Below are 26091 nucleotides of genomic sequence, written 5' to 3'. Positions count from 1 at the left end.
TGATAAGAGCTCTTCTCAAAGTAAAGCAAACGTGGAGCAAGTGAATGAGAAAATATTGAGAACAGGGGCCAGCTAGACTGCAGCCTCTCAGAGCAGGCGGGGAAGGCTTGGCTGAAAAAGGAGGAAAGGAAAGTTTATCCTAGACCAGAGACTACTCTATTTGTCTTGCCCGTGGGAGTCTTCTTCAGTTCTCAGTGAGGAGGAATTGTGAGTTATATCAGAACTCCACTGTACGGAACATACAGTTTTTTAGTACAGCTATGGCTAAGTCAACTGCATGTAGCTCTCAGTAATATGGCATTTCAGTCATTTTCAATTCTTCTTTTTCTTTTTCCTTTCTCTCTCTCTCTCTATCTCTTTCACTTCCCTTTGCAGTTACGATATTTCAAGCTAAAGAACCTCTCTGATGCTATGATAGATAAGTATATGTGGACCAGGTGGACCAATAAAGAAGTTAATATATAAAGCAGGCAAAGCACAGTAAAAGCATCTAACTTCTACAGGTTTAACATCTAACAAAACATGTGACATGTTCTGTTTATATACACACACACACAATCTCATTTAATTCCCCTAACAGCACTACTCTATAATAATTTTATGCCTATTTAAAAAAATTTTATTGAAGTATAGTTGATGTACAATATTATACGTTACAGGAGTACGGTATAGTGAATCACAATTTTTAAAAGTTATATTTCATTTATAGTTATAAGATACTGGCTGTATTCCTCATGTTGTACAATATATTCTTATAGCTTATTTTATACCTAATAGCTTGTACCTCTTAATCTCCTACTCCTATGTGGCCCCTCACCTGTTCCCTCTCCCCACTGGTAACCACTAGTTTGTTCTCTGTATCTGTGAGTCGGCCTCTTTTTATTGTTATATTCACTAGTTGTATTTTTTAGAATCTATTCCATTTGGAATCTAAAAAATGCCTATGTTAAGATGAATAAACAAATCAGGTAAGTTAAGTAGCTAGGTCAATAACTAGAATGTGGAGCATGAATTCAAAGCCAGATTGTCTGGCTCCAAAGCCTTTATTCTTTTCCCTGCCTATCTTGGGAGATAACATGTACAAAGTAGGACCAAATGAGTGTTGCAATTACTGCTTAGCTTAGATAAAGATGTAATATCCTCCTTCATAGGGAATACATTTCCCTAGCCTTGAAGACGAAATTGCTTTAAAGCTACAAGATACAACTGAAGATTCAGAAGCTATCCATGCACAAGTTTTTAAACACAGCATCTTCATGGTTTCCTCCTTCCTTTAGCCTGGGTCAGTGGACAAAATGGCCATGTTCCTGCCGTAGAGATCTCATCCATTGTAGATGTTCCTGAATAGATGCCTGAGGCTCCAAGGCTTAGGGGAGTCCCTCCAGGGTCCTGCACACCTTCCACAGGGCACCCAGATGAGTGGCATGCCCTGGCACCGGTTCAGGAGCTACCACTTCTACTTCTCCCTATTTGACTTACAGTATGACCTAGTACAGGATCAGAATGTTGATATATTTTAATTTGCTCATATGCCAAATTGCAGTGTTTATATTTGCAACTCTGAAAGTTGATGGGGAGAATAAATAGAATTGGAATTCATAAATATGAACGCCATGAGGTACTTTGAGCTTCACTAAAAGGGGAGATACACAAGACATTACACTGAGAAATTGTTTAGGAGCAGCAAATGGAGAGAAGCAACATTTTGTTTTAAAAAAAAGCCCCACATCACAACCCTTTCATTATGTGCAGCACATAATTTAACAGGTGTGTGATTTATTCATTTATTCACAGACTCATGGACAAACCATTCCATCACAGCACTATTGTCTGTGAAGCAAAACACATTTACAACAAACTGTACCAGCTTCTTCAGAGACACTGAATTAGCTGACCTCCAGAAATCCTTTGCTGCCAGTTGAAAAGAGGGTTAATAATCACCAAAATGGTGAACATGAATAATTAAACTTGACCTCAATAAACTCTTTTCCATCCTGTGATTTCTGGGTCATCAATAACCAGTGCTTGATATGAAAGGAAAAAGTATTTTGGTGTATTATTTCCACTGGAGAAATAATGAAAAATAACAGTTTCTCTACATGCTTCGGAATGGTCAATGACCCTGGTAGGATTCTATAGCCCTGCCCTTCCCACCTTCCTCAGTTCTTCTCTTGGAGGAAGATGGTCTTCTGATTGGTGAGACTAGGGAAAGTGTCCCACCTACTCGCCACATTTCCTTACTGGGCAAAGTTAAGTGTTGATAGGTCACTGTTCTTTTTCTCCTGGTTTCTTAGACCCAAGTGCTCCTAGGAGCTGCACGTGCCTATCTCAAGTCTCCAAGAGGTTAGCTTGTCACTGATGGGTCCAGCTAAGTGATTTGTTCTTGCTTCTCCACTTGCAGGTGGGTAATAAGTCATGGTCCAGTGGATCCCCAGGTATAGACACTGAACAGAGAACTAGGAGGTCCGGGCTGAACTTCCGCGCAGGTTAACAAAGCGCCCTGTGTTTTCTGGCCCTATCAGAAAACTGATCCTCTGCTTGGACGTCACAGTGTTACCCTATCCGGCTTTACTGCTGGTAAAGCTGATGCTGTGCTCTGGTTCTCCAGTTGCTCCTTTTGCCAAGTTCTTAACTGCGTGGAATTGGAAGGTGAGGATTGGATGAGTGATTTTTACCCTGCCCCCCAAACTCCAATAGAACGGGAGCATCCCTGAAGAGAGGCAGGGCAGCAAGGAGATGGGAGGGGAGGATATCGTGGAGGAATGGGTGTGCCTGTGGGTGTGTGTGGAGAGATAGCTACTTTTCACTTTCTGCCTGCCTTTAATACATTACAGTGTCCTAATATAAAAAACTAAAAAGCTATGTTCAAAACTGATCCCGGGGACTAGGATGCTGCTGGCACAGTGAGGAACATGCAATCGATAAGTAAACAGACCATGTCAGCCTGAAGAACTTTCAGAACAACATTTCTACTCCAGAAAAAATAAATAAATAAATAAAAGTAGATTGAGTCTATTTAAATATTCCCCAAGATCTCTGTTAAATTTCAGGTAATAATGTTTCTTCCTTTGAACCTCATTGCATGTTTGCCTTTGACTGAAAACAGCCTGAGCTAGACACCATTTGATATTCACCCTGTGACTATTTTAGTATTGGGGCTGGACCAAAAGAAATTCATGCTCACTGAAATGATTTTCACTTACTGAAACGAATTCACTTTTTTCTTCCTTCAGCAATTCATCAATCTAATGGGAGAAACAGAAGCTATCATAATAATGAGAATAGACTTCTAGGAGCAGCAGCCAATATCAATACTTTAATAATGCAAATTCGATTGCTATATATTTGGCTTCAATTTTTAATTAAGTTTTTTGCCATTGCATGATCCTCTCTCTCTCCACACACACACACACACACACAAACTTTATATATATATATATATATATATATATATATATATATATATACATATTTTATAGCACAGGTATCACATTTGACCAGATCCTATTATCTCTGGACAACATTAATAATGACATGGAGGATATCACTATTATCATCATCATTATCATCATCTTGATAAACATTTTTAGAACGTTTTGAATGTGGCTGTGAACTGCGTTTTGGATAAAGTAAATACCTCCTGTACGATATATCCCAAAACAATAACAGTAATTGAAAATTATAGAGAATGTTTTTTAAAGTAACATATTAACATCATATATAAGTATCAGAATTTCATAATGTGTCATGGCTTAACTTATATAACACAGGACACTCTTAAACTAGAAGGGCTACCAAATTCTATTATTTCATTGTTTATGTATAGAACAATTTTAATTATTTTTAGGGGTAAGTGGTTCTGAGCAGCAGGCATCTATCTACCTAAGAATGGTATGAAATCCTGTGGCTTCTCCCATCTCGTCCCTCTATCTTCAGTAAGATGCTCTGGGCATCCCATAGTTAGCAGGCAGTTCCCAGTCTCTCGCTCCTTCATTTCTGACCTGTTCCTGGGCTATATCCAGCCTGTTCCTGACTCTGCTTTATTGTCCCCTACTCTCTATCTCCTTTTATTCCTTGAACCAGGCCTTTGATTTTGGGTTCCCTTCAAGGACTCTTGCCTCCCTTTCTATCTGCTTGAAAAGGGATAACCCACCCCAGCAGACTCCAGATACAGCTGCTGACCTAGTTTCTCTGGTGGGTGGATTTGGACAGCACAGATTCAGACTGTAATGCGGTTGTTCTTCATCCTTCTGTATCCAGTCATTAAACATTGGATTTCCACAAGGCTTAGCCCTGGGTGGAAGAAGGAAAGTCTACACTGGTTTATAAAATAGTTACTAGATTCTGAGAACCATGCTAAGAGTTTTAAATTCCTCATGCCGTTTCATATTCCCAACAGTGTTATAAGGTAGGAAATATTATTGTCTCTGTTTTATAGATAGGAAAATTTGGTTTAGAGTATTTGCGCCATTTCCTCATGGGTGCACAGTTAGGAGGAAACCGAGCTGGGCTGCAAATCCAGGCAGTTTTACTCCAGGACCCCTGCCCTCAATCACCACTCTGTATTGCATGGGTTACATGGAATCTCTAAGTGATCTCATCCACACTTACGAGTGCAATTCCTATCAAAGCATGATGACTCCTGAACTTCAGGTCCCTCCTCCAGATCTCCATTCGGATGTCTCAGAAACACTTCAAGCTAAGCATATCCAAAAGTTAACATAATTATTTTCCCCTCCAAACCCAGTCCTCTTAAGTGTTCCCTCCATCAGGGAAGGACAGAGTCCTCCATTTAGTGGTACAAGCTAGACACCTAGGCATAATTCCTGACTCATCCCTCTCCTCTCCTTTAATCCTGTATCAAATCCATTATTAAGTCCTGTCACTGATACCTCCGAAATGTGTCTCAAAGCAGTCTTCTTCTCCCCATCTCCACTGCCACCCGCTTTGCCCAAGCCACGGTTATCATTCATCTGACCTGGTTCCATAGACCCCCGAGTGGTGTTCTCACTTCCAACCTTGGCCCTCTTCGTCTGTTCTTGACACTGCAGTATAAGAGGACTTTTTAAAATGCAAACTGACCATATCATCCCCTGCTTCACATGGTTCTCGTTGTTCTTAGATAAAGAACTGTCTGCTTAGCTGGACCAGCAAGGCCCTGTAAAGTCTGACCTCTGCCTGTAGCTCCAGCCTCATGCGAATCTCCTTCTCTCTGTTCTCTGTACTCAGGACCACTTGCTTGCTTTCATGTGGACATCTTCAACCCACTGCAGAGGAAAAATGCTGTTTCCTCTGTCTGAAATGCTCTTCCCACCAAGTCTGATTAACTTGCTCATTCTTCAGTTCTTAGACCACATGTCACTTCTGCAGGGACACCTTCTTGCCGCACCACCCCCGACCTTCCCAGACTAGGACAGGTACTCCTGTAATATATCTTTATAATACCCTGAACCTCACTGTCGTTAACACTTAGCTCTGTTTGCAATAATGCTTTTTTTAATGTGATTATTTACTAAACCACTCTCTTCCCTGTGGGAATATAAACTCTAAGGGCAGAGACCAAGTCAGTTTTTGCTGAACATTGTATCCCCTGCAGGCATTGATAAATATTCATTGAACGAATCCAAGTCGACTTTTAAAACACAACAGAATTCATTTTAAATGCAACAGATTAAATGGCAAGAACTAAATTTCTGTTGAGTGATAGGGAATACATTAAATTTTAAGATAGTTAAAATTTTTTGACTCAAAACTCTCTTCTGTTGTAAGCCTCTTACCACACTCTGAATTGTATAATCCTTTTAATTTTCTTACTGACATATGACAAAAGGGTATGATCTAATCTTTTCCATCCTTGGGTCTTGAAACTTGGCCTCACTGCAGTGTGTGGCAGCCACAGGGTGCTTTGGGATACTGGCTTGGCTGCCCCCTTTCCACCACACTCACTACACTTCCCTGCATCTTCAACCATTTGGGCTTCCCAGCTACCCTGCCTTCAACTCAGAGCCTGTTGCTAGCCCTTGGTTGGGGTGATTCTTAGGCTCTATTTTTTGCTCCATCCTTGGATTTTGTGTCCCTACAGCTTCAGCAGAAGTGGGGAGTGCAGGGCTGGGGATGGAAGGAAGAGAGGATGGCATTGGGAATACTGATGGTTGGGCTCATTCCAGAGGCATGGCAGGAGGGAAATTTGTGAAGGTCTGACCTAGAATCCAAACAGTCTAGAAGAAAGAACAGGGAGTGTTGAGAATTGCATGAAAAGATGAGATACTAATAGGATTCAATATTTTCAGTGTGCTTTGGGGAAATGATTAAGTGCCAGGTCTTCTAACTCTGAATCTCTGAGACTGGCCCAGAAATCTGCACTTTAATATGCAGCCCAGGTAATTTTGATGCATGTGGTCCCTGTACTGCACTTTGAAACAACAGTGGCATAGAGTCACCTTTTATTCAGAGCACTGTTAACACTTATTCTCAAAAAAAAAAAAAAAAAAAAAAGCCCATATTCTTAGCTCTACTGACTTGCTTGGAACAAGATATATATATTCCACCAATGGGCTGATCCTCTGGTCCCTTCTATTAAATATATTAACGGCTATTATTGTGTTTTTATGCTAAGAAGCATAGAGGAGCAGTTACCTGTTTTTCTTTGTGAATCCCAGGAACATCTGTTGCTTAACACCTGGCGTTCTCTGTGACAGGTGTATGCTCGAGATAGCAATGGTAAAAAATCAGATGACGTTGGCTCAGATCACGATTTGCAGCCTGTCACTCCTGCCAAATGGGTCAGTTGAGGTGGAAACCACAATTTGAGCAGATGTGTATTAATAAGTTAGGGAAGTGTGACAATTTAAAGGCAAGAGGACGAGAAGACGGGCTGTCTTGTGAAGTGGGAGAGGCAGTTTTCAACTGTCCAGGAAGATCATTTTCTTTCTTCCTCTTTATAAGTTCTCATTCCCTCCTTACTCGTCCCCCAAAGCTTTAGGTACTTCCAAAGCCTATGAAGGAGATAGAAGTTGGAACATTGTTTGAACAAAAGAAAGCAGTTGTGTCGAGTGGAGACCTCAGCTGGATACTGTTAGATTGTCTGGTTCAAACCTTCCACTACGTAGACAAGGAAATGGAGGCCTGGGGACATTATGCGATTGAGCCCAAGGATGGGCTACTTTATCTTTTATTCTGTCTGGAACCCAAAGCACAGCTAAAGTCCAGGTGTCAGATGTAGTTTATTATTCTTCCCACATTATCACAACATGGTAACTCAAAGAGTTCTAGGCAAGGGAAATGGTCAATGATGTTCTCTCCACTACAGTGGAGATTGTATGACTGCAAGCACCTTGCCTGTCTTGTTCTTCACTGTAACCTCAGCGTTTAAAACAGTGCCAAGCACATTGTGAGTAATTGGTACGTCTCAAGAAGCCCTGTTAGCTTCTACTTCAGTGTTTCTGGGAACCTTGAGCTGCCTATAAGAAGTCTGGCTACTCTGATGGAGATACCAGGTGGATAGACCATGTGCCAAACCAGAACCTGGGAGTGAGACCTTATTTGGAAATAGGGTCGCTGCAAATGGAATCAAGTTAAAATGAGGTCATATGGATTAGAGGGAACCTAAAGCCAGTGGCTGGTATGCTCATAAGAAGGCCATGTAAATACACAGATACACAAGGGGAAAAGGCCATGTGATGACAGAGGCAGAGATTTTAGTGATGCAGCTGCAAGTCAAGGAACCTCAAGGACTGACAGCAACTGCCAGAAGCTAGAAATGAAGAAGGATTCTTCCCCAGAGCCTGCAGAAGGAGCGTGGCCCTGCTGACACCTTGATTTTGGACTTTTAGCCACCAGAACTGTGAGACAATACATATCTGGTTTTGTTTGTTTCTTTTGTTTTTGTTTTTGTTTTTGCATTACATGGGCCTCTCACTGCTGTGGCCTCTCCCGCTGTGGAGCACAGGCTCTGGACGCGCAGGCTCAGCGGCCATGGCTCACAGGCCCAGCCGCTCCGCGGCACGCGGGACCCTCCCGGACCGGGGCACGAACCCGTGTCCCCTGCATCGGCAGGCGGACTCTCAACCACTGTGCCACCAGGGAAGCCCACATATCTGTTGTTTTAAGCCACCAGTTTGTGGTACTTTTTTTTTTTTTACAGCAGCCCTAGGAAACAAATATAAGAGAAGCAGCCTTGGAACTGCATGGAAAGGGAATGAAGACCAGCTATACAGCATTCTGGTTGGTTCTTCAGGTGACTCTAGGCCCAGCTGTCATCTGACCACAACCACATGAGAGACCCCAGGTGTGACAAGCAGAACTGTCAGGGGGCCTCAGACACCTGAGGATCCACGGCATGGGGCGTCTTGGACATTCCAGCCCAGATGACTGCAGCCCCAGCTGTCATCACCTGCGATAGAAGAACCACGCACCAGAGACAGTCCACCCACTGAATTGTGAGAGAGAATAAAACAGTTGTTTTAACCACTACATTTTGGGATGGTTTTACTACACAGCGAGAGATAACCAAAATATTTGGATTCCTCAGAGGCAGCCTCTGAGATAAGGAAGTGATTTATTAGGAGGTACTCCCAGGAATACTAGGAGTGAATGGGGAAGTGGGACAGCAAAGGGAAGACAACCAAGCCAGGATGTGGCATCAAAGTCCCACGGAGGGTAAGTTTGACCTAATCTTGTCAGGAGCACTGGAGACAGTGAAAGTCCTAACTCAACATTGACCCCATCAGGGTCAAAAACACTGGTGTAGCTAAACCCCTTCACCCTTCAGTCATTGGTTAAGAGCTGGCCCAGGGACAGATAAACTCTCAGACACTTCTCGCTCTTTGGGAGGGGTGGGGAGGAGGTTAGGGGAGGTTAGCAGCCTGAGGGCAGCTCTTCAGCAAGGAGACACAGGTGCCAGGAGTGAAGATGCTCACAGAAGCAGGGGATGTAAATTAGAAAAGGGAGGGTAAGCCGTTCATCCCAGTTTGCCAGGGACTGGATTTAAAATGGAAAGCCCCACATCTTGGGAACCTGCTCAGTTCCAGGCAAGTCAAATTAGTTGGTCACCCTAGAAAGGGATCCCAGGGGACATGGGCAGAGCCTGACAGCATCTGCTATAGCGGATGCATGAATATCTCTAAACTGGAGAGAATGGGGCTCACAGGACTCGCCAGAGGCACCTCTGTAAGAGTCCAGGGATGTTGGACTTCAACCAGCAGTCAAGGACCCTCTTAATGATAAGAGCCTGTGACCTATGACAGGTATTAATGATTTCAAACTGTTTCAAACACTGCAGAAGGGCTGAGGATGATCAGAGTGGGGAACTGTCTTTTAGTTTGGCAATTAGACCCATGGGTGAAAGAAGAGGGGCAGACACACAATGGTACAACATGAAACTCAACAATGGGTAGACAGCGCAGCGTCCTCCATGGACGAGGGTGTGAAGGGAACAAGAAACCTGGGAGTTAGAGGAATGACGGGGGACAGGAAGAGATGAATTTAGTGCTAGGATGTTTTTAAAAATGTCTGTGTTGCATAATGATCATTTTTGGATGTTTTCTCAGGGAAAAGAGCTCATGGATGAAAATGAAGGTAAAAGGTAGTCAGGGGAAGGGTGAGACTGGTGGCTGATGGTTCCAGTAGGGGGAAGAAATGAAGTCCCAGTCACTTCAATTACAAGCCCAGAACCTGATTTATGTAATGAACAGAATGGAAATAAGGATTTTATTAGCAGGAATGAGAACTCTTCAGTGAGAAAAAGCAAAGAGAATGGGGAGATTTCATTTAGGCTTATAGATTAATGAATGGTCTGAGGACAGTACACATAAATATGTTCATTTAATCTCAGCATATTAGATGAAAGGTGTTTGTTTTTCAACCAAGAAAGAAATGCTTATAGGATAAACAAAAGGAATGCTATTTTATTTAATTCAACAAGGAAATATATGGAAGAATCCCTGCTCACAGGGTGTAATATGTAGGCTAAATTGATAAAGAGGTTCAAGACAGGTTTGGATAAATTACTGAGTGCAAGTCCATATCAGATTAATAAAGAAAGGTGTTTAAGATTTTCTTGTTTATTTTTTCATATGTATTTGATTTGATTTGAATATTTAGTAAATGTAAAAGTCCATACAGTGAAAACTTGCTCTCTTGACCCCTGTTCTACATCTCCCCAGTCCCTGCCTCTCCCAACAAGTAATCACTGTTATGGATTTTCTTTATCTTTTAATATACTTTTTAAAGTGCATATACAGGCAGATAAGAATAAATTCCTTGAAGGCAAAGAGTTTAATCTGTTTTGTTTGCAGTCATATTCTCAGAGTCTAGAAGAGTTCCTGGGACATCGAAGATGTTCAATAAATATATATTAAATGATCAAATATATTTACCCCCATAATTGTTAAACGAATAGCAGCATCCTATACATACTTGCTTCTTTGCATATTGCTTTGTGTATTTGAAAATATGTCCTTGAGATCTTTCCTTATTTGTACATAAAGACCTTCATCCTTTATTTTTTTTATTTTATTTTTTTTTAGCGGTACACGGGCCTCTCACCGCTGTGGCCTCTCCCGTTGCGGAGCAAAGCCTCCGGACGCGCAGGCTCAGCGGCCATGGCTCACGGGCCCAGCTGCTCCGCGGCATGTGGGATTTTCCCGGACCGGGGCACGAACCCGCATCCCCTGCATCGGCAGGCGGACTCTCAACCACTGCGCCACCAGGGAAGCCCCCGTCCTTTTTTTTAGAGCTGAGTTATAGTCCATTGTATGGATGTGCCATAATTTATTCAACCAATCTCACTAACGACCACCTAGTTAGTTCCCAAGTTCTTGTTTTTACAAATGTCAGTGCAATGAATAATCTTGTGTGATTCTTGTATTTGTAGGATAAGTTTTCAGATGTGCAACACCAGTTTTTAAGAAGTCATGTCTTCCCTTAAATGTCTCAGATAATGGTGACAGAATTCTTGATCAAATGGACCACTGACCTGCCCTGCATGACATTTCTTATGTGTTTTTCAGTGGTCATTGCTAACGCCAGATGTCTTTGGCCTGCTTAAAAAAAACCAGAGAGATTTGCAGGATGAGAAATAGTGGAGTATAGGAAGCAGTGAAATTGACACATGGATGTTTAAGATCAGGCTGAAACATCACTGCAGAATCGAATCTAAAATCCCAGCTCTTGTGTGGCCACTGCTCGGATGGCTAAGCTGGCTGTCTTCACTGTGAGAGATAGGTCTTAATTGCCGCTGTATCATAATACACATCTATGTTTTTACTTCTTTTCTAAGGACAATTGAGTACCCAGGGTTCTTTGCTGATCTCATCACCATAGCCTCTTATTTTCATCATAGCCTTGGGGCTTTGATCTTATTATTTTGGTCAGACTGTGACACCAGGGACATCAGGCTGAAATGACAGCATCCCCCTTGGTTTATCTCAGTGTTGTTTCTTACAGGGGAGTGCAGAGCCGAATTGCACGTGGATGATGGTGCTAAAAGAGAACAGTCTCTGAATCCTTAACCCGGACACACGTGGCTATGCTTCTGTTCCCTGCCATGTTTCCGTCGGAAACATGAAAATAATAATACATGCCCTGCACCCATTGAAGGTGTGGTGGTGAATATTAATAAGCTTCAAAATGCAGTTTGAGCTCTTCAGCCCTGAGGTTCTTGATAAAAATTGGGGTATAGAGTTAGTGAGATAAAGAAGCACATTCCAACCATGACCATTTTTCATTATAGAGTACCTTGACAACTGCTTTAAGCCTCGCACTCCAATACAATACCTAGGAACTTTCAGTACAGCGCACGTGTATTTTTAATATTCGGCTTTATCTTCTTATGTACTAACTGTCGGAGACTGTGGTCGTTTAGTCAATCAGCAGATATGTTTTAGATGTTCACTGGATTCTGTGGAGGCATCAGTCTCAGAAAGAGCCCTGGGCTCCTGCCCAGGAGATTGGCTTTTCTACGACTCCTCCCCAACCACCTGAAAGCCTGTGAGCAGCCGCTTCACCGGAGCCTCAGTTTCCTTTTCAGCAAATCGGGGTAATGACTCCTGCCCTGTGCGTCTCTGTGAGTGAATGGGAAAGCTCAGTGACAACGGATGGACAGGCTGTTTTGTAGGATACGGTCCATTAAAGATTAATATGACTATTAATGTCTATGCAGGGTACTTCCTCACATGGGAAAGAAAACTGAGATGTCAGGAAACAGGGGCCACACACCCCAGGCCAGGGCTTCCCAACCTCAACTGAACTACAGACCGGGAATATATCTAAGTTTTCTACTGTGATATATCAAAATCACATAGGCCTATATATGTATAAAATAGGTACACAGGATATATGTAAAATATGCATATATGGATATAAACTATAGGGATACCAATACTTCAGTGATAGCAACAACAAAAAGATCTTCCTTTCAGTCAGATCACACTGAACTGGGCTATGACGCAAGTTGGTTTTCTGCCCCCTGAAGAGACAAGAAATGTCAAAGGGGCCAATGCCAAACTCAGAGCCCTGCCAGCCCACGTTCCAGCCCCGGGAACAGGCTCGTGGCCTTTGGATGCCCTTAGGAGCCTGGTACAACTCCATTCCAAGAGCTCTAGGGACTCAGTGAGAAGGGGGGAAAAAAAACCTGTTGATCCTTTTTTTTCCCTGAAAGTAGACAGCTAACTGAGGGCTTGGTGATGCTGGTGCCCATGGTGGCGATGAGAGTCTAGGAGAAAGTGAAAATTCACTCGTTTCCACTCAAATGCCTACTGGGCTCATCAGGTAATGTAGAAGAGTGAAGCAGCCAATGTAAGAATTCTTATCATCCAGTGTCGTTATATTTCGTAATCAGAACTGCAACGGACTGAGGTTCAACAGAGAGTATCGATCCTCTTGATCTGAGGTCACAGATGGGATGCAGGCTTCGTGTTGTGGCATCCTCCGATTTTTAGTTGAGGTCTAATGAATTCTATGTGACATTATTCTAAGTTTTGGATGTTGGCGTGTGTATACATGTACTTACACATACATGCACAGATCATTATGTGAGGCAAGCTGGGGTGGTCTCCTGGGGATCCCTGGACCCTCAGGGGTGGAGAGGAGATAGTGGTGCCAGGCACAAGGAGCAGACATGATTATAACTCAACAATATCGTGGTCTCTCCTTCTGGAACTCAGCCTAACCTCCAAGGTGCGGGAAGAGAGGCTGCTGGGCCATGATGGAAACATTCATCAATTTCTTAGGGACTGGCAGCTGAGAAAGACTCCTTTACAACTGTTTTAGATTCCCCGTGTGATTTGTCAAGGATCGGGGTTCCCCCGGCCATAAGAGAGTTAACAGGCAGATAATGGAACTATGCTTTGACAGCTGTGTGGGTTTCTAAGCGAAAACACTGTGCATTGTATTACAGGAAATGAGGGTCTGGGAAGTGGTCTTGGTGACTCCTAGAATCATAAACGCTGGCTACTTCTAATAAGGGGAAAAGGTAAACAGGCCAATGATTAACTTCGTTGCACTTGTGAAATAGAAGAGCTGAAATGTAAGAGCTAAGCAACAGACCTCCTGTAAGGTAATTCCGGGGAACTGCTTTGCTCCAGAACTGGAAGGATAAGTACTTCCAAATGACTCATTGTCTTGTTTCTTTTGACTCCCTGGAATTTCCCAAATGCTAAGCGACAGGCAAGAAAGTGTCTGCCAGGGCACAGCCTAGAACTATAAGTCTGGATAGGGTACTTCTATTCAGTTGATTATTTCAATTTTCTCACCCATTAAAGGGTATAGCAAAGAACACCTTTTCATACACCGTGAAAGCTGATTTGGAAACCAAAGGCTTGATTCTTTTCTTTCACTATTAAGCCTGTGTGTAGAAATCAACCACACCTAATATAATCACACCTGTTTCTATTTTGATGATGAGATCAAGGGATTTATAAGCTGAGGCGTATAACCCCAGGGAAGCGGGAGGGTAGGAAGTGGTGCAAATCAGTACACGTTGAGCACCCAAAGATGCAGTCATGTCCACGGTCCCATTTAATACTCACAGCTTCCCCAGAGGGAGGTGTCATTACCTTCATTTTCTAATGAAACGAGTTTTCTTTTTGAAAGTTTGTTCTAATTGGAAATCAAAGTAAAAAATAAAAGTGATACACAGGAAACAAGGGAAGGAGGGAAAGAAGGGAAACATTAAAAGCTACATTCTCCTCACTTACCTTTAACTGATCTGATTAATCCTTCTTACTTTCCTTCCTCTGGACAGCCCTTAAGGGTAAGCACTTCCAGTCCTTGGTCCTTTCCCAGTCTCTGCTTCTGAAAGATCTTACCTACTCCAGGCTTGAGGTACAGCCTCCTGAAAGACGACTCCCATCTCTAGCCCTGATTCTGTCCTAATTCCAGACCTGTGCAGCCTTGCTGGCTCCCAGCTACCTGAGGGCTCCCAACCCTACCTAAATGGGCAGGGCTGAACTGCTCACGGGCAATGGGTGTGTGTGAGGCCAGAGTCACTCCAGCCCCTTCCAGAATCCCAGTGAGAGCAGGACCAAAGAGCATCTGCCTGAGCCAGGAGGTCAGAAATCTGACTGAAGGGGGCACCTTGGATCGGCAGTACCCTCTGGAAATAATGGGGCTGCTGAGTGGTTTCCAAGGGCCTTGTGTTTTCTGGCATCCTGGGCATTTTGGATCCCCTCCCAGGTGTGTTCACTGCATGGGGACACCCATCCAGTATCCCTACCAAATCCTATTTCCCTACCAGCCCCAGGGCCTGGGAAGACCAGCTCTTATACTCGTTCTCCACAATCTGGCTTTACCTACTTTTGCATTTGGTATCATATCCACTCTGCTCTGACCCATGTCCCTGGATTGAAACCTCAGGATCGCCACCTCCTGATTCCAGACTGGACTAAATCGTAATATCCCTGAGCAGACTCCGTCTTTGCCATATGGGCCCCCTCCAAGGCACGGAAGCTTGGTCCATTTTCTCATTTTCCATTTTAGTTTCAAGTCAGGTTCCTCCACCATCTCCCATACCAACTACTGACTGACAGTCCCAGCAGCTGCCTGTTTGAGTGTATCCACATGCATGTTTTGAACATGCTTCAAATCCCACGAGACTCAGATAAAGTAGGGCCTCTCTCCTGACCCTGCCTCTGGTTCCTTCTCTCTGTTCAAATGGAAGAAGAGTCAGTGGCAGAAGGCCTAGAATGGTGTAGTTGTCATCCACAGCTACCAAGACTTCCTCACTTATTTTCCACTGATGCCTCTCTGGAAAGTCATGACTGGTGTCTCCCTCCCTCACTCAGCTCACTCTGCCCTTTTTGTGTGGCTTTGCCACTAACTGGGTGACTTTGGTCAAAGTTTTTCTTCAAGCTGTTCTGAAAATTTAATACAGGCATACCTTGTTTTATTGCACTTCACGTTACTGTGCTTCACAGATATTGTGTTTTTTACACATTGAAGCTTTGTGGCAACCCTTTGTTGAACAAGTCTATCAGCACTAATCTTCTAACAGCATTTGTTCACTTCGTGTCTGTGTCATGCACTGGTAATTCTCACAACATTTTGAACTTTTTCATTATTATAATACTTGTTATGGTGATCTGGGGTCAGTGATCTTTAATGTGACAATTGTAATTGTTTTGGGGCACCACGAACCATGCCCATATAAGATGGCAAACGTAATGGATAGACGGTGCATGTGTCTGACTGCTCCACTGACTGGCTGTTCCCCAGCACTCCCCTCCTTGGGCCTCTCTAATCCCTAAGACACAGTAATATTGAAATTAGGCCAATTAGTAGCCCCATAATGACCTCTAAGTGTTCAAATGAAAGGAAGAGTCGCACGTCTCTCACTTTAATTCAAAACCTAGAAATGATCAAGCTTAGTGAGGAAAACATGTCAAAAGCTGAGACAGGCTGAAAGCTTGGCCTCTTTTGCCAAACAGTTGGCCAAGTTGTGGATGCAAAGGAAAAGTTCTTGAAGGAAATTAAAGTGCTACTCCGGTGAACACACGAGTGATAAGAAAGAGAAACAGCCTTACTGCTGATATGGAGAAAGTTTTAGTGGTCTGGATAGAAGATCAAACCAGCCATAACATTCCCTTAAGGCAAAGCCTAATTCCAAGGAAGGCCCTGACTCTCTTCAATTCTGTGAAGGCTGAGAGAGGTGAGGAAGCTACAGAAGAAACGTTTGAAGCCAGCGGAGGCTGGTTCATGAGTTTTAAGGAAAGAAGCTGCCTCCATAACATCAAAGTCCAAGGTGAAGCAGCAAGTGCTGGTGTAGAAGCTGCAGTAAGTTATCAGAAGATCCAGCTAAGATACTTCATGAAGGTAGCTGGCTACACTAAACAACAGATTTTTCAACATAGATGAAACAGTCTTATATTGGGAGAAGGTGCCAGCTAAAACTTTCATAGTGACACAGGAGTCAATGCCTGCCTTCAAAGTTTCAAATGACAGGCTGACTCTCCTGTTAGGGGCTAATGCAGCTGGTGACTTTAAGTTGAAGGCAATGCTCATTTACCTTTCCCAAAATTCTAGGGCCCTTAAGAATTCTGCTAAATCTATTCTGCCTGTGCTCTCTAAATGGGACAACAAAGCCTAGATGACAACGCATCTTTTTACAACGTAGCTTATGGAATACACACCCACAGTTGAGACTTACAGCTCAGAAGAAAAGTTTCCATTTAAAATATTACCACTTATTGACAATGCACCCAGTCACCCAAGATCTCTGATGGAGATGTACAATTAGATACATGTTGTTTTCATGCCTGCTAACACAACAACCATTCTGCAGCCCACGGATCAAGGAGTCATTTCGACTTTTAAGTCTTAGTATTTAAGAAATACATTTCGTAAGACTATAGCTGCCTTAGATAGTGATTTCTCTTATGGAATCCGGGCAAAGAAAATGAAAACCTTGTGGAAAGCATTCAACATTCTAGATGTCATTAAGAACATTCGAGATTCATGGGAAGAGATCAAAACACTTACATTAACAGGAGTTTGGAAGAAGTTGATTCCAACCCTCATGGATGATTCTGAGGTGTTCAGGACTTCAGTGGAGGATGTAACTGCAGATGTGATGGAAATAGCAAGAGAACTAGAAATAGAAGTGGAGCCTGAAGATGTGGCTGAGTTGCTGCAATCTCAGGATGAAACTTGAACGGATGAGAAGCCGCTTCTTATAGATTAGCAGAGAAAGTGGTTTCTTGAGATGGAATCTACTCCTAGTGAAGATTGTTGAAATGACAACAAAGGATTTAGAATATGATATACACTTAGTTGATACAGCAGCGGCAGGGTTTGAGAGAATTGAGAAATCATGATTTCTCTACAGAGAAATCATTCGTGAAAGGACGTGTCAATCGATGCAACAAACTTTACTGTTGTCTTATTTTAAGAAATTGGCCACAGCCACCCTATCGTTCAGCAACCACCATCCTCATCAGTCAGCAGCATCAACAGCGATGCAAGACCCTCCACCAGCAAAAAGATGACAACCCTTTGAGGGCTCAAATGATGGTTAGCATATTTCAGCAATAAAGTATTTTTAAATTAAGGTATTTACATTTTTTAGACATAATGTTATTACACACTTAATAGACTACAGTATAGTGTAAACATAACTTTTATATGCACTGGGAAATAAAAAATTTGTGTGACTTTATTGCGGTGGTCAGGAACTGAACAACAGTATCTCTATGGTATGCCTGTACATATATTAAGTTCCTTTCAAAACAGTAGTTGCTCAATAAAGGATTATTATAATTTAAAAAATGTATTACACTATAACCAGCTTGACTTACCGTTGCCCTCCCACGTCATATATCTTTACGTTTCTCAGATTGAAATTATTATAGCATAAAGGGTTCAAGTCTACTACTGTGGGGCCTTGGGCATGTTACTTAGCTTCTCTGCAGCTCAGTTTCATATCTGTAAAATGGAAATAATACCTCCCTCATTCAGTTGCAAAATGAAATCTGGTAATATAGATAAGACGCTCAGCACAGTGGCTGGCATATAGAGTGACAATCACTATATTTGTGCCTTTGTTCACGTTAGTCTTCTTAGAATACTGCTTCTCCTCTTTTTCATTTTGCAAAATTCCAGAAGAAAGACCTGGTTGAAACTTCATTTCTTCCTCGTGGATTCATGTTTCCTCAATTGTGTTCCACTGCATTCAGGTCTAATATTACAGTTTATTGCATGATACATATTTGATTTACCACTTTCCCTGCTTGACTCCTTATCCTGGTATTGATTTTACCTTTCCTTTCTCCCAATGTTCCTCTAATACTTCCTCTCAACCACCTGATCCCTTACTGTAACACACTCCCATGACTTTGTGTCTTTCCTTCTGCCAGGAATGGCTTTTCCCCATTTTTCTTTGCTACTGGAATCTTACTCATCCATCAAGAAACAACTCTACGAATCCTTCTCTGTCTCCTCCAAGTTAGAATTACTTTTTTCAACTAAGCTTCAGTAACACTGTTTATTTCTCTGTTAGGAAACTTAGCATTATAACATTTTAATTATACGCACATATCTTTCCCATTAGACTGTGAGCTCTTGGAGGGAAGGATAATGTCTTATTCATATTTGTTTCCCTCAGTACCTAATATTGTGCTCAAAATATAGGAGTAATTCATCAAATTTTTGTTGTATTTGTACTACTTAAATGTACTAAATAGCATCGCCTAAACCAATAGGTCAGACATATGACGGAAGGTGACACTTCTGGATCAGCAGTACCTTCTGTAAAGCTTGTGGGTTGCTGAATGGTTTCCAAGAACCAGATGAATAGGTGGTTTAAAATGTATCACAATATCCATCTGAAATAAAATATCCAGTCATGAACATAAGTATAAGCTAACATTTAATGACTAACGAAGTCCAGGAAGCGTAAAAGAAACCAGGTCATATGCAAGGGCAATAGATCAGTGAAACTACGAAAAAAATCTAATAAACTCTGGCTGTGATTTTTAGTCCCTGTGTATTATGAAGAATTCTTACTGAAATTTATGCTTGTGGAAAATTGGCCAGCCTCAGTCTCAGCATGGTTGGGTCAGGGACATTTCCTGTTATCAATAGGAAGCTGCTATACAATTAAATGGATTAATGATGCAGTGAACTGAATTAGTTGTTTTCTGATGGAATCTACTCCTAGTGAAGATTGTTGAAATGACAACAAAGGATTTAGAATATGATATACACTTAGTTGATACAGCAGCGGCAGGGTTTGAGAGAATTGAGAAATCATGATTTCTCTACAGAGAAATCATTCGTGAAAGGACGTGTCAATCGATGCAACAAACTTTACTGTTGTCTTATTTTAAGAAATTGGCCACAGCCACCCTATCGTTCAGCAACCACCATCCTCATCAGTCAGCAGCATCAACAGCGATGCAAGACCCTCCACCAGCAAAAAGATGACAACCCTTTGAGGGCTCAAATGATGGTTAGCATATTTCAGCAATAAAGTATTTTTAAATTAAGGTATTTACATTTTTTAGACATAATGTTATTACACACTTAATAGACTACAGTATAGTGTAAACATAACTTTTATATGCACTGGGAAATAAAAAATTTGTGTGACTTTATTGCGGTGGTCAGGAACTGAACAACAGTATCTCTATGGTATGCCTGTACATATATTAAGTTCCTTTCAAAACAGTAGTTGCTCAATAAAGGATTATTATAATTTAAAAAATGTATTACACTATAACCAGCTTGACTTACCGTTGCCCTCCCACGTCATATATCTTTACGTTTCTCAGATTGAAATTATTATAGCATAAAGGGTTCAAGTCTACTACTGTGGGGCCTTGGGCATGTTACTTAGCTTCTCTGCAGCTCAGTTTCATATCTGTAAAATGGAAATAATACCTCCCTCATTCAGTTGCAAAATGAAATCTGGTAATATAGATAAGACGCTCAGCACAGTGGCTGGCATATAGAGTGACAATCACTATATTTGTGCCTTTGTTCACGTTAGTCTTCTTAGAATACTGCTTCTCCTCTTTTTCATTTTGCAAAATTCCAGAAGAAAGACCTGGTTGAAACTTCATTTCTTCCTCGTGGATTCATGTTTCCTCAATTGTGTTCCACTGCATTCAGGTCTAATATTACAGTTTATTGCATGATACATATTTGATTTACCACTTTCCCTGCTTGACTCCTTATCCTGGTATTGATTTTACCTTTCCTTTCTCCCAATGTTCCTCTAATACTTCCTCTCAACCACCTGATCCCTTACTGTAACACACTCCCATGACTTTGTGTCTTTCCTTCTGCCAGGAATGGCTTTTCCCCATTTTTCTTTGCTACTGGAATCTTACTCATCCATCAAGAAACAACTCTACGAATCCTTCTCTGTCTCCTCCAAGTTAGAATTACTTTTTTCAACTAAGCTTCAGTAACACTGTTTATTTCTCTGTTAGGAAACTTAGCATTATAACATTTTAATTATACGCACATATCTTTCCCATTAGACTGTGAGCTCTTGGAGGGAAGGATAATGTCTTATTCATATTTGTTTCCCTCAGTACCTAATATTGTGCTCAAAATATAGGAGTAATTCATCAAATTTTTGTTGTATTTGTACTACTTAAATGTACTAAATAGCATCGCCTAAACCAATAGGTCAGACATATGACGGAAGGTGACACTTCTGGATCAGCAGTACCTTCTGTAAAGCTTGTGGGTTGCTGAATGGTTTCCAAGAACCAGATGAATAGGTGGTTTAAAATGTATCACAATATCCATCTGAAATAAAATATCCAGTCATGAACATAAGTATAAGCTAACATTTAATGACTAACGAAGTCCAGGAAGCGTAAAAGAAACCAGGTCATATGCAAGGGCAATAGATCAGTGAAACTACGAAAAAAATCTAATAAACTCTGGCTGTGATTTTTAGTCCCTGTGTATTATGAAGAATTCTTACTGAAATTTATGCTTGTGGAAAATTGGCCAGCCTCAGTCTCAGCATGGTTGGGTCAGGGACATTTCCTGTTATCAATAGGAAGCTGCTATACAATTAAATGGATTAATGATGCAGTGAACTGAATTAGTTGTTTTCTTACAGCCAAGTAATTGAACTCGTTGTGCATTCTACATATTTTTAGTTGTACAAGCATGATCTTTGAATCTATCGTGTAAGAAGATGCTTGGGCTGCTTTAGCCTACTGATTCGAGAAGCAGTAAAAGGAACTGGGTTTAGTTAGGAAGGCAGTAAAGTAACATCAATAAAATGGTGCAGGGGATGCACATCTGACACACTCAGTAGGTTTATGGAGACAATGAGTTTTGAGAACAATTTGCAAATCTGGTCTAATTCAGTTAGTACTTTAATAATCTACCTTAAAATATGGTGGAACATTCTGTTGTCTATTCACTGCATTTGGTTCTAGTCTATGGAACATTTTAATACTTATTATCAGCGGTGTGCTGGTAAACCGGATCTCTGTTCTGTTTTCTTTTTGTTTTTTAAAGCCCTGCTTTTTAGTGTTTTCCTATTTCTATGGTGTAAGTACTCCCATTATGGGCTGGTTTTAAGCTACCAAGTTTAACAAATGCTCTCAAAGTTTCTGAATCTCTGACAATCAGCTCTTAGGAGATGGTACACCACTGCAAGTTATTACAAACAGTGGAGGAGAGCCTGTTAAAGTTTTAAAATCATGCAGTCTTAGGACTAGAAGTATCCAAAATATTCTAGTCCTACTGCTAACTTTTCAGAAGAAGAAAATTGACACTAAGGAGAAGTAACATCCTAAAAGTCATGCAGGCCATTACTAGCAAACTTGGGATTGGAATCAGAGTGTCTGGACTCCCCATGCAGTATTCTATGCAAAAGCCTTTATATAGGGAGTAGAGAAAAAAGTAGTCATTGGATATAAATGGAAATATTACTGTATAATCTTGCGTTGGGATGTGGATGGGACAGGATGGGTGACAGGGGCTGTGAACGAGAAGTTCCCTCAGAGCTGTTTCAAGCCGTGTTGAGAATCACTTAGGAAACCGTGAAGTTTTTAATCTTGGTTTGTTAAATGGGCAGGCCACTTAACCTTTGGGGGCTTAGGTTTTATGGTTTTTTTAAGTGACAGTTTTTAATATTAGTATGTCTTAAACTCTAGTGTTTGTTACATAATCTAGGGTACTTATTAAAAATCATTCCAGGCAGGGCAAATTTTGAGATTGTATACAGGCCATACTTTAAAAAACAATAATTTAGATCCTCTTTAAAGACCCTTTTAGATCTAAAATGGTTTACCTGTTTACTCGCAGCCAGGAAACATTTCTAGAGTGGTAGCTCCTTAAAGTAGTTCTTCCATTAGCTGCATCAAAGTCACATGAAAAGGGCTTCCCTGGTGGCGCAGTGGTTGAGAGTCTGCCTGCTGATGCAGGGGATGCGGGTTCATGCCCCGGTCCGGGAAGATCCCACATACCGCGGAGCAGCTGGGCCCGTGAGCCGTGGCCGTTGAGCAGCTGGGCCCGTGAGCCGTGGCCGTCGAGCCTGCGCGTCCGGAGCCTGTGCTCCACAACAGGAGAGGCCACAGCGGTGAGAGGCCCGCGTACCGCAAAAAAACAACAAAAAAAGTCACGTGAGGAGCTTTTTAAAATTTCTGACCACCCAAGGTCCCACCAGAGACCTGTGAAGTAAGAATTGAGGGAGAAGAGGGCTGAAAAATTGGGTATTTTTCTAGAAGTTGCCTGTTTGATTTTGATTCCCAATTAGAGTTAGGAACTTCAGCCGTTTCTAGCCTAGAGACTGCTGTGTAAGGTAAGAAAGCAGTAATTAGTTGTTAACCACTGACCCATACAGTAGGGGCTATGTACAAAGGCTTTATCCAATAGCTTCTCAAGTAGGGGATGAGAAGAAGCAGGTGGGCTCTAGGGTACTGTCTGAGGGTCAACTGGAAAATGTCCTTGTAGTACTTAGCAATGCAAGGACAAAGTATGGAGGGGACCAAGATGGGCCTAAAATAAAGCACTGATGGTAAGTCAGCAAATCACAGGTTTGAACTTTGCATGTCTGTATCAACAGCACCCAATTATGGAATTGGGTGCTTGAGACCTGCTATGTAGAACATATTAAGATAAGCATGGTTCTTGCCCTTCTCTTCCCTGTATTTTTAAAAAGACTTGTCAAACAACAGCAACAACAACAACAACTAGTGAACCCCAAATTGTTTTTACCCTTTAGAAATGCCATTACACCTCTTCAAATATAAAGTTTTAGGAATTACGACCTGGCTGTTGGGCACACTCAGTTTTAAAAAGGTAATGCTTTGACAATGGTTGCTATTTGACCGCAAAGTAGAGGGGTGCTTTCTAACTACTATAATTGCATTGTTATAATGAAGACTAAAGAAAACACAAAAAGCCTTTTGGGCTGGCAGAGAAGAGTTTTAAGAAGAAAAGCACTTGGCCATTTAATCCCATGTTCTCTACAAAGTTTCCCAAATCCTCAGTCTACTGACATTCAGAGAGCATCCATCCCATGCTTGTTAACCATCCACACAGCAGAGCTTTGAATCAGAATTACATGTTTTCTCATATTCCTACACAGGTCCACCAGTTCTAATAAAAGGTTGGAAAATAATCTCAGATTTGTATACTGATTTTCACATACCCATTTAATTAAATCTGCATTCTTAAAGCATGTTCTGAGTGAAAAGTGTCTGTGATTACATATTTGCAAAAAGAAGGAATTACATTTGTTGCTTGCAGATTCACAATGTAGATGAGAAGTCCTGAAGAAAATGAAACTTGTTTAACGTTTCTCAAATTTACTGGTTACAGAGACTTTTGCTTTTGTTTAAACTCATGGGAAATGCTGACCTAGATAAATTAAGAGGGCAGTAGAGAAAAACTTCCTTAGAGGGGCCAAAAAATTCTTCCTACTTGGTCAATGAGTAAATGATTATATAAGCTTAAGACATGTTCACCAGGCCATATAATTTTATTGGAGAGGTTATATGATTTACACAGTTGATTGTCTATTTGATTCAGAAGGGGACTAAATTCTGCATAAAGCATATCATTTCCAAGAAACATCATTTTTTTAACCTTTGTATTTTGTAATAATTTCAGATTTATAGAAAAGTTGTAAAAAATGTACAATGGATTTCTATATATTCTTCTCTCAAATTCCCCAAAATGTTAACGGTTCACATTTTAAAAATCATTCTCCCTTTCTCTCTATATGTGTGTGAATATACAAACACACACATATGTATATGTACATTTTTTTCCCTGAACCATTTGAGAGCAAGTTGCTGACATGATGCTCCTTTACCTCCAAGGACTTGTGTGTATTGCTAAAAACAAGGATATCCCTTTATATAACCACAGTACAAATATCAAAAAATTAACATTGATTTAATACTATTATCCAGTCTACAGACCTTATTTGAATTTTACCTGTCTCAATAATGTCCTTTTCTGGGACTTTCCTGGTGGTGCAGTGGTTAAGAATCCGCTTGCCAATTCAGGGGACACAGGTTTGAGCCCGGGTCCGGGAAGATTCCCACATGCCGTGGAGCAACTAAGCCTGTGTGCCACAACTACTGAGCCTGCGCTCTGGAGCCCGCGAGCCACAACTACTGAAGCCCGTGCGCCTAGAGCCCGTGCTCCGCAACAAGAGAAGCCACCACAATGAGTAGCCCGCCCACTGCGATGAGAAGCCTGCGCACTGCAACGAAGAGTAGCCTCTGCTCGCTGCAACTAGAGAAAGACTGCGCGTAGTAACAAAGACCCAATGCAGCCAAAAAAAAAAAGTCCTTTTCTAACAAACAAAGTTTTGTTTTGTTTTTTTTCCTGGCCCAGGATCCAGTCTGGAATCACTTGTTGCATTTAATTATGTCTCTTTCACCTCCTTTAATTTAGAGCAGTTCCTCAGTCTTTGAGCTCATGATGCTATCATTTTTGAAGAACACAGGCCATTTTGAACAGTGTCCCTCCATTGGATTGTCTAATGTTTCCTCATGACTAGATTCAAGTCATACATTTTCAAGAACATGGGCTTTTTTCAGGAGAGACACATGATGGCTATTTGTTCCACTACTAGTAAGGTTAACTTCTGATCACTTAAAGTGATATCTGCCAGGTTTCTCTACCATAAAGTTACAATTTTTCTTTTCATGTAATATCTTATAGGCTTCGAGATTATGTAAATATTCAGTTTTTCATTAAACTTTCACCTACGAGTTTTAGCATCTGTCACCCTAAATAAAGAGGTAAATTGAGGCAAGCTCAAATTACCAGAAATATTGGTGCCATTTTTCCATTTGCTCATTTCATTCTCTGTGTCCCATTTTGGTAATTATTGCAATATTTCACTTTATTATTAATTATTATTACATTATTATATGATTGGTGATCTTTGTTGCTACTACTATGACTATGACTCACTAAACCTCAGATGATGGTTAGCATTTTTTAACAATAAAGTATTTTGTAATTAAAATATGTACATTGTTTTTTAAAGACAATGTTATTGCACAGTTAATAGACTACAGTATATTGTAAACATAACTTTTACATGCATGGGAAACTGAAAAATTCATGTTACTTACTTAATTGTGATATTCACTTTATTGCGGTAGCCTGGAATTGAACCTGCAGTGTCTCTGAGATATTCCTGCATGGTAGTTTCCAGATGGTGATTTCTAAACGCAGTATTCCTTTTACTTTAACTGTCATTCTAGTGTAAGGAAGACCCTTCTCTTCTGCTGTTGATTCATTTATCTCTATCTGTATGGACTTGTGGTTTCTTGTTTCATTCTGTGGGTTATAATTTATTACTATAATTATTTGTTTTGACACTCAATTATCTCAGATTGGCTGGTGGGATACCCCTCAATCTGTGTCCTTTAGTCATATCCCCATCATTCTCTGAGCACGTCCTTACTATCTGGCAGAGCAAGGTATTCCAGGCTTATCTTGTGCTTTCCCTGCCCCAGCCCAGGAATCAGTTGTTTTTCTAAGAAGTCTGGGTATGTCTGTTGGGTTTTTTTCTTTAAGTAGAAAATTTAGAAACCAGGATGTGTTAGGTATTCTCATTGTTATTGGACTGTCACTGCTTCTAGACCCTCTTAGAGG

The 26091-nt window shown here is 41.2% G+C and overlaps 1 long non-coding RNA gene across 2 annotated transcripts; it reads right to left on the bottom strand.

Annotated features, from left to right (window-relative positions):
• Window positions 1-658: 658 nt before the first annotated feature.
• LOC137224521 (uncharacterized) lies at window positions 659-14353 on the bottom strand. Of its 2 annotated transcripts, none has more exons than XR_010943369.1 (4): window positions 14196-14353; window positions 14028-14097; window positions 6637-6995; window positions 659-3245 (listed from the first exon to the last, which is right to left on the bottom strand). It is a non-coding gene; the product is annotated as an uncharacterized lncRNA (long non-coding RNA). The 2 variants fall into 2 exon arrangements; XR_010943370.1 differs by having other exon boundaries at window positions 659-2632.
• Window positions 14354-26091: the final 11738 nt, after the last annotated feature.

Source organism: Pseudorca crassidens, chromosome 5 (genome assembly GCF_039906515.1).
Source record: "Pseudorca crassidens isolate mPseCra1 chromosome 5, mPseCra1.hap1, whole genome shotgun sequence".
NCBI classification, from domain to species: domain Eukaryota; kingdom Metazoa; phylum Chordata; class Mammalia; order Artiodactyla; family Delphinidae; genus Pseudorca; species Pseudorca crassidens.
This window is presented reverse-complemented; position numbering and strand designations above follow the sequence as displayed.